Consider the following 8,342-nt stretch of genomic DNA (forward strand, 5'->3'; position numbering starts at 1 on the left):
AAACGAGACTTGTTGACATCCAAATCAAACTTAATACAAGAATGGGGTTTCGAAGCAAGAAGAATAACAATTAAGTTGATAATGACTCTAACACCTTAACCACTCAGGCATCTTTTGTGTTTTTAAAGGATAAACACTTGCTGAGTCAAGTCGGAATATGGGAAACAAAGTCAATTCTTTCAGCTTTGATCCAAACAAATTTCCAATGAGTGAAAGGTCAATTGATAACATCCAAATCAAAGACAAACTTCTACCAGGAGTGGGGTTCGAACCCACGAGGACATATGTCCATTAGATCTTGAGTCCAACGCATTAACCTCTCGGCCATCCTGGTGTAAAGGACACAAAATCAAGGGCCCAGTCAAAATGAAATAAGGAGGACACAGTCAGGTCTTTTGGCTTTGATCCAGACAATATGTAAATAAAACTTGACTACATCCAAATCAAACGTTCTACCAGATGTAGGTTTCTTACCAACAAGAACATTTTAATTTCAATCATGAGTCTAACGCCTTAAACACACTGCCATCCAGGTGTTTCTAAAAGATTAACAAGAGCTGAGTCAAAATGGAAGAACTTTTCATTGTCATTTCTTTCAGATTTGATCCACGCTAAATGTAAATGAGTGAAAGGAGGGTTTATTACATCTAAAGTAAACTTTTTCCAGGAATGGGGTTGGTACCCACGAGAACATACTGTTCATTGGACTTTAATTCCAATGTCTAAACCACTCAGCCATCCTGGTGTAAATAGAGTACGATCAAGATGCCCAGTGAAATTGGAATGAGGAGCACACAGTCAGTTTTTTTGGCTTTGAGCCAGACAATATCTAAACGAGACTTGTTGACATCCAAATCAAACTTAATACAAGAATGGGGTTTCGAAGCAAGAAGAATAACAATTAAGTTGATAATGACTCTAACACCTTAACCACTCAGGCATCTTTTGTGTTTTTAAAGGATAAACACTTGCTGAGTCAAGTCGGAATATGGGAAACAAAGTCAATTCTTTCAGCTTTGATCCAAACAAATTTCCAATGAGTGAAAGGTCAATTGATAACATCTGAATCAAAGACAAACTTCTACCAGGAGTGGGGATCGAACCCACGAGGACATATGTCCATTAGATCTTGAGTCCAACGCCTTAACCTCTCGGCCATCCTGGTGTAAAGAGCACAACATTAAGGGCCCAGTCAAAATGGAATAAGGAGCACACAGTCAGATCTTTTGGCTTTGATCCAGACAATATGTAAATAAAACTTGACTACATCCAAATCAAACGTTCTACCAGATGTAGGTCTCGAACCAACAAGAACATTTTCATTTCAATCATGAGTCTAACGCCTTAAACACACTGCCATCCAGGTGTTTCTAAAAGATTAACAAGAGCTGAGTCAAAATGGAAGAACTTTTCATTGTCATTTCTTTCAGATTCGATCCACGCTAAATGTAAATGAGTGAAAGGAGGGTTGATTACATCTAAAGTAAACTTTTTCCAGGAATGGGGTTGGTACCCACAAGAACATACTGTTCATTGGACTTTAATTCCAATGTCTAAACCACTCAGCCATCCTGGTGTAAATAGAGTACGATCAAGATCCCAGTGAAATTGGAATGAGGAGCACACAGTCAGTTTTTTTGGCTTTGAGCCAGACAATATCTAAACGAGACTTGTTGACATCCAAATCAAACTTAATACAAGAATGGGGTTTCGAAGCAAGAAGAACAACAATTGAGTTGATAATGACTCTAACACCTTAACCACTCAGCCATCTTTTGTGTTTTTAAAGGATAAACACTTGCTGAGTCAAGTCGGAATATGGGAAACAAAGTCAATTCTTTCAGCTTTGATCCAAACAAATTTCCAATGAGTGAAAGGTCAATTGATAACGTCCAAATCAAAGACAAACTTCTACCAGGAGTGGGGATCGAACCCACGAGGACATATGTCCATTAGATCTTGAGTCCAACGCCTTAACCTCTCGGCCATCCTGGTGTAAAGAGCACAAAATCAAGGGCCCAGTCAAAATGGAATAAGGAGCACACAGTCAGATCTTTTGGCTTTGATCCAGACAATATGTAAATAAAACTTGACTACATCCAAATCAAACGTTCTACCAGATGTAGGTTTCTTACCAACAAGAACATTTTCATTTCAATCATGAGTCTAACGCCTTAAACACACTGCCATCCAGGTGTTTCTAAAAGATTAACAAGAGCTGAGTCAAAATGGAAGAACTTTTCATTGTCATTTCTTTCAGATTTGATCCACGCTAAATGTAAATGAGTGAAAGGAGGGTTGATTACATCCAAAGTAAACTTTTTCCAGGAATGGGGTTGGTACCCACAAGAACATACTGTTCATTGGACTTTAATTCCAATGTCTAAACCACTCAGCCATCCTGGTGTAAATAAAGTACGATCAAGATCCCAGTGAAATTGGAATGAGGAGCACACAGTCAGTTTTTTTGGCATTGAGCCAGACAATATCTAAACGAGACTTGTTGACATCCAAATCAAACTTAATACAAGAATGGGGTTTCGAAGCAAGAAGAACAACAATTGAGTTGATAATGACTCTAACACCTTAACCACTCAGCCATCTTTTGTGTTTTTAAAGGATAAACACTTGCTGAGTCAAGTCGGAATATGGGAATCAAAGTCAATTCTTTCAGCTTTGATCCAAACAAATTTCCAATGAGTTAAAGGTCAATTGATAACATCCAAATCATAGACAAACTTCTACCAGGAGTGGGGTTCGAATCCACGAGGACATATGTCCATTAGATCTTGAGTCCAACGCATTAACCTCTCGGCCATCCTGGTGTAAAGGACACAAAATCAAGGGCCCAGTCAAAATGAAATAAGGAGGACACAGTCAGATCTTTTGGCTTTGATCCAGACAATATGTAAATAAAACTTGACTACATCCAAATCAAACGTTCTACCAGATGTAGGTCTCGAACCAACAAGAACATTTTAATTTCAATCATGAGTCTAACGCCTTAAACACACTGCCATCCAGGTGTTTCTAAAAGATTAACAAGAGCTGAGTCAAAATGGAAGAACTTTTCATTGTCATTTCTTTCAGATTTGATCCACGCTAAATGTAAAAGAGTGAAAGGAGGGTTGATTACATCCAAAGTAAACTTTTTCCAGGAATGGGGTTGGTACCCACAAGAACATACTGTTCATTGGACTTTAATTCCAATGTCTAAACCACTCAGCCATCCTGGTGTAAATAGAGTACGATCAAGAGCCCAGTGAAATTGGAATGAGGAGCACACAGTCAGTTTTTTTGGCTTTGAGCCAGACAATATCTAAACGAGACTTGTTGACATCCAAATCAAACTTAATACAAGAATGGGGTTTCGAAGCAAAAAGAATAACAATTAAGTTGATAATGACTCTAACACCTTAACCACTCAGCCATCTTTTGTGTTTTTAAAGGATAAACACTTGCTGAGTCAAGTCGGAATATGGGAAACAACGTCAATTCTTTCAGCTTTGATCCAAACAAATTTCCAATGAGTGAAATGTCAATTGATAACATCCAAATCAAAGAACAACTTCTACCAGGAGTGGGGTTCAAACCCACGAGGACATATGTCCATTAGATCTTGAGGGCAACACCTTAACCTCTCGGCCATCCTGGTGTAAAGAACCCAAAATCAAGAGCCCAGTCAAAATGAAATAAGGAGGACACAGTCAGGTCTTTTGGCTTTGATCCAGACAATATGTAAATGAAACTTGATTACATCCAAATCAAACGTTCTACCAGATGTAGGTCTCGAACCAACAAGAACATTTTAATTTCAATCATGAGTCTAACACCTTTAACACACTGCCATCCAGGTGTTTCTAAAAGATTAACAAGAGCTGAGTCAAAATGGAAGAACTTGTCATAGTCATTTCTTTCAGATTTGATCCACGCTAAATGTAAATGAGTGAAAGGAGGGTTGTTTACATCTAAAGTAAACTTTTTCCAGGAATGGGGTTGGTACCCATGAGAACATACTGTTCATTGGATTTTAATTCCAATGTCTAAACCACTCAGCCATCCTGGTGTAAATAAAATACGATCAAGATCCCAGTGAAATTGGAATGAGGAGCACACAGTCAGTTATTTTGGCTTTGAGCCAGACAATATCTAAACGAGACTTGTTGACATCCAAATCAAACTTAATACAAGAATGGGGTTTCGAAGCAAAAAGAATAACAATTAAGTTGATAATGACTCTAACACCCTAACCACTCAGCCATCTTTTGTGTTTTTAAATTATAAACACTTGCTGAGTCAAGTCGGAATATGGGAAACAAAGTCAATTCTTTCAGCTTTGATCCAAACAAATTTCCAATGAGTGGAAGGACAATTGACAAAATCCAAATCAAAGACAAACTTCTACCAGGAGTGGGGTTCGAACCCACGAGGACATATGTCCATTGGATCTTAAGTCCAACGCCTTAACCTCTCGGCCATCCTGGTGTAAAGAACACAACATCAAGGGCCCAGTCAAAATGGAATAAGGAGCACACAGTCAGATTTTTTGGCTTTGATCCAGACAATATGTAAATGAAACTTGATTACATCCAAATCAAACGTTCTACCAGATGTAGATTTCGAACCAACAAGAACATTTTAATTTCGATCATGAGTCTAACGCCTTAAACACACTGCCATCCAGGTGTTTCTAAAAGATTAACAAGAGCTGAGTCAAAATGGAAGAACTTTTCATTGTCATTTCTTTCAGATTCGATCCACGCTAAATGTAAAAGAGTGAAAGGAGGGTTGATTACATCCAAAGTAAACTTTTTCCAGGAATGGGGTTGGTACCCACAAGAACATACTGTTCATTGGACTTTAATTCCAACGTCTAAACCACTCAGCCATCCTGGTGTAAATAGAGTACGATCAAGATCCCAGTGAAATTGGAATGAGGAGCACACAGTCAGTTTTTTTGGCTTTGAGCCAGACAATATCTAAACGAGACTTGTTGACATCCAAATCAAACTTAATACAAGAATGGGGTTTCGAAGCAAGAAGAACAACAATTGAGTTGATAATGACTCTAACACCTTAACCACTCAGCCATCTTTTGTGTTTTTAAAGGATAAACACTTGCTGAGTCAAGTCGGAATATGGGAAACAAAGTCAATTCTTTCAGCTTTGATCCAAAAAAATGTCCAATGAGTGAAAGGTCAATTGATAACATCCGAATCAAAGACAAACTTCTACCAGGAGTGGGGTTCGAACCCACGAGGACATATGTCCATTGGATCTTAAGTCCAACGCCTTAACCTCTCGGCCATCCTGGTGTAAAGATCACAACATCAAGGGCCCAGTCAAAATGGAATAAGGAGCACACAGTCAGATTTTTTGCCTTTGATCCAGACAATATGTAAATGAAACTTGATTACATCCAAATCAAACGTTCTACCAGATGTAGATTTCGAACCAACAAGAACATTTTAATTTCGATCATGAGTCTAACGCCTTAAACACACTGCCATCCAGGTGTTTCTAAAAGATTAACAAGAGCTGAGTCAAAATGGAAGAACTTGTCATTGTCATTTCTTTCAGATTTGATCCACGCTAAATGTAAATGAGTGAAAGGAGGGTTGATTACATCCAAAGTAAACTTTTTCCAGGAATGGGGTTGGTACCCACAAGAACATACTGTTCATTGGACTTTAATTCCAATGTCTAAACCACTCAGCCATCCTGGTGTAAATAGAGTACGATCAAGAGCCCAGTGAAATTGGAATGAGGAGCACACAGTCAGTTTTTTTGGCTTTGAGCCAGACAATATCTAAACGAGACTTGTTGACATCCAAATCAAACTTAATACAAGAATGGGGTTTCGAAGCAAGAAGAACAACAATTGAGTTGATAATGACTCTAACACCTTAACCACTCAGCCATCTTTTGTGTTTTTAAAGGATAAACACTTGCTGAGTCAAGTCGGAATATGGGAAACAAAGTCAATTCTTTCAGCTTTGATCCAAAAAAATATCCAATGAGTGAAAGGTCAATTGATAACATCCGAATCAAAGACAAACTTCTACCAGGAGTGGGGTTCGAACCCACGAGGACATATGTCCATTGGATCTTAAGTCCAACGCCTTAACCTCTCGGCCATCCTGGTGTAAAGAACACAACATCAAGGGCCCAGTCAAAATGGAATAAGGAGCACACAGTCAGATGTTTTGCCTTTGATCCAGACAATATGTAAATGAAACTTGATTACATCCAAATCAAACATTCTACCAGATGTAGATTTCGAACCAACAAGAACATTTTAATTTTGATCATGAGTCTAACGCCTTAAACACACTGCCATCCAGGTGTTTCTAAAAGATTAACAAGAGCTGAGTCAAAATGGAAGAACTTTTCATTGTCATTTCTTTCAGATTTGATCCACGCTAAATGTAAAAGAGTGAAAGGAGGGTTGATTACATCCAAAGTAAACTTTTTCCAGGAATGGGGTTGGTACCCACAAGAACATACTGTTCATTGGACTTTAATTCCAATGTCTAAACCACTCAGCCATCCTGGTGTAAATAGAGTACGATCAAGAGCCCAGTGAAATTGGAATGAGGAGCACACAGTCAGTTTTTTTGGCTTTGAGCCAGACAATATCTAAACGAGACTTGTTGACATCCAAATCAAACTTAATACAAGAATGGGGTTTCGAAGCAAGAAGAACAACAATTGAGTTGATAATGACTCTAACACCTTAACCACTCAGCCATCTTTTGTGTTTTTAAAGGATAAACACTTGCTGAGTCAAGTCGGAATATGGGAAACAAAGTCAATTCTTTCAGCTTTGATCCAAACAAATTTCCAATGAGTGAAAGGTCAATTGACAACATCCAAATCAAAGACAAACTTCTACCAGGAGTGGGGTTCGAACCCACGAGGACATATGTCCATTGGATCTTAAGTCCAACGCCTTAACCTCTCGGCCATCCTGGTGTAAAGAACACAACATCAAGGGCCCAGTCAAAATGGAATAAGGAGCACACAGTCAGATTTTTTGCCTTTGATCCAGACAATATGTAAATGAAACTTGACTACATCCAAATCAAACGTTCTACCAGATGTAGATTTCTTACCAACAAGAACATTTTAATTTCAATCATGAGTCTAACGCCTTAAACACACTGCCATCCAGGTGTTTCTAAAAGATTAACAAGAGCTGAGTCAAAATGGAAGAACTTGTCATAGTCATTTCTTTCAGATTTGATCCCCGCTAAATGTAAATGAGTGAAAGGAGGGTTGATTACATCTAAAGTAAACTTTTTCCAGGAATGGGGTTGGTACCCATGAGAACATACTGTTCATTGGATTTTTATTCCAACGTCAAAACCACTCAGCCATCCTGGTGTAAATAAAATACGATCAAGATCCCAGTGAAATAGGAATGAGGAGCACACAGTCAGTTATTTTGGCTTTGAGCCAGACAATATCTAAACGAGACTTGTTGACATCCAAATCAAACTTAATACAAGAATAGGGTTTCGAAGCAAAAAGAATAACAATTAAGTTCATAATGACTCTAACACCGTAACCACTCAGCCATCTTTTGTGTTTTTAAAGGATAGACACTTGCTGAGTCAAGTCGGAATATGGAAAACAACGTCAATTCTTTCAGCTTTGATTAAAACAAATTTCCAATGTGTAAAAGGTCAATTGATAACATCCAAATCAAAGACAAATTCCAAATCAAACTTAATACAAGAAAGGGGTTTCGAAGCAAGAAGAACAACAATTGAGTTGATAATGAGTATAATTCTGACTTGTGTGATATATGTGTCTCTCTTCATTTGATAATACAGGAATTAACTACCACACCGCATTGTCTTGTCTGTGTTCTTAGGGTTGTTGTCCTGTTGGAAGGTGAATCTTCGCCCCAGTCTGAGGTCCTGAGCGCTCTGGAACAGTTTTCATCAAGGAGCTCACTGTACTTTGCTTAGTTCATATTTACATCTATCCTGACTAGTCCCCTAATCACTGCTACTGAAAACAATTCCCACAGTATGATGCTGCCACCACCATGCTTCAACGTAGGGATGGTGCCAGATTCCCTGCAGACGTGATACTTGGCATTCAGGCCAAAGAGTTGAATCTTGGTTTCATCAGACCAGAGAATCTTGTTTCTCATGGTCTGAGAGTCTTTAGGTGCCTTTTGGCAAACTCCAAGTGTGCACTCATGTGACTTTTACAGAGGAGTGGCTTCCCTCTGGCTACTCTACCATAAGGACCTGATTGGTGGGGTACTGCAGAGATCGTTGTCCTTCTGGAAGGTTCTCCCATCTCCACAGAGGAACCATCGGATTCTT

General features: G+C 38.7%; 7 non-coding genes across 7 annotated transcripts; all 7 read right to left on the minus strand.

The window, feature by feature from the left end:
• Positions 1–251: 251 nt before the first annotated feature.
• Positions 252–334, minus strand: trnal-caa (transfer RNA leucine (anticodon CAA)). The gene has a single exon. It is a non-coding gene; the product is annotated as a tRNA-Leu (tRNA).
• A 748-nt stretch (positions 335–1,082) lies between these two features.
• Positions 1,083–1,165, minus strand: trnal-caa (transfer RNA leucine (anticodon CAA)). Its single transcript has one exon. It is a non-coding gene; the product is annotated as a tRNA-Leu (tRNA).
• Positions 1,166–1,912: 747 nt separating this feature from the next.
• Positions 1,913–1,995, minus strand: trnal-caa (transfer RNA leucine (anticodon CAA)). Its single transcript has one exon. It is a non-coding gene; the product is annotated as a tRNA-Leu (tRNA).
• A 2,407-nt stretch (positions 1,996–4,402) lies between these two features.
• Positions 4,403–4,485, minus strand: trnal-uaa (transfer RNA leucine (anticodon UAA)). The gene has a single exon. It is a non-coding gene; the product is annotated as a tRNA-Leu (tRNA).
• Positions 4,486–5,232: 747 nt separating this feature from the next.
• Positions 5,233–5,315, minus strand: trnal-uaa (transfer RNA leucine (anticodon UAA)). The gene has a single exon. It is a non-coding gene; the product is annotated as a tRNA-Leu (tRNA).
• Positions 5,316–6,062: 747 nt separating this feature from the next.
• Positions 6,063–6,145, minus strand: trnal-uaa (transfer RNA leucine (anticodon UAA)). The gene has a single exon. It is a non-coding gene; the product is annotated as a tRNA-Leu (tRNA).
• Positions 6,146–6,892: 747 nt separating this feature from the next.
• Positions 6,893–6,975, minus strand: trnal-uaa (transfer RNA leucine (anticodon UAA)). The gene has a single exon. It is a non-coding gene; the product is annotated as a tRNA-Leu (tRNA).
• Between the last annotated feature and the right edge of the window lie 1,367 nt (positions 6,976–8,342).

This window comes from Salmo salar, chromosome ssa27 (assembly GCF_905237065.1).
Source record: "Salmo salar chromosome ssa27, Ssal_v3.1, whole genome shotgun sequence".
In the NCBI taxonomy this organism is placed as follows: domain Eukaryota; kingdom Metazoa; phylum Chordata; class Actinopteri; order Salmoniformes; family Salmonidae; genus Salmo; species Salmo salar.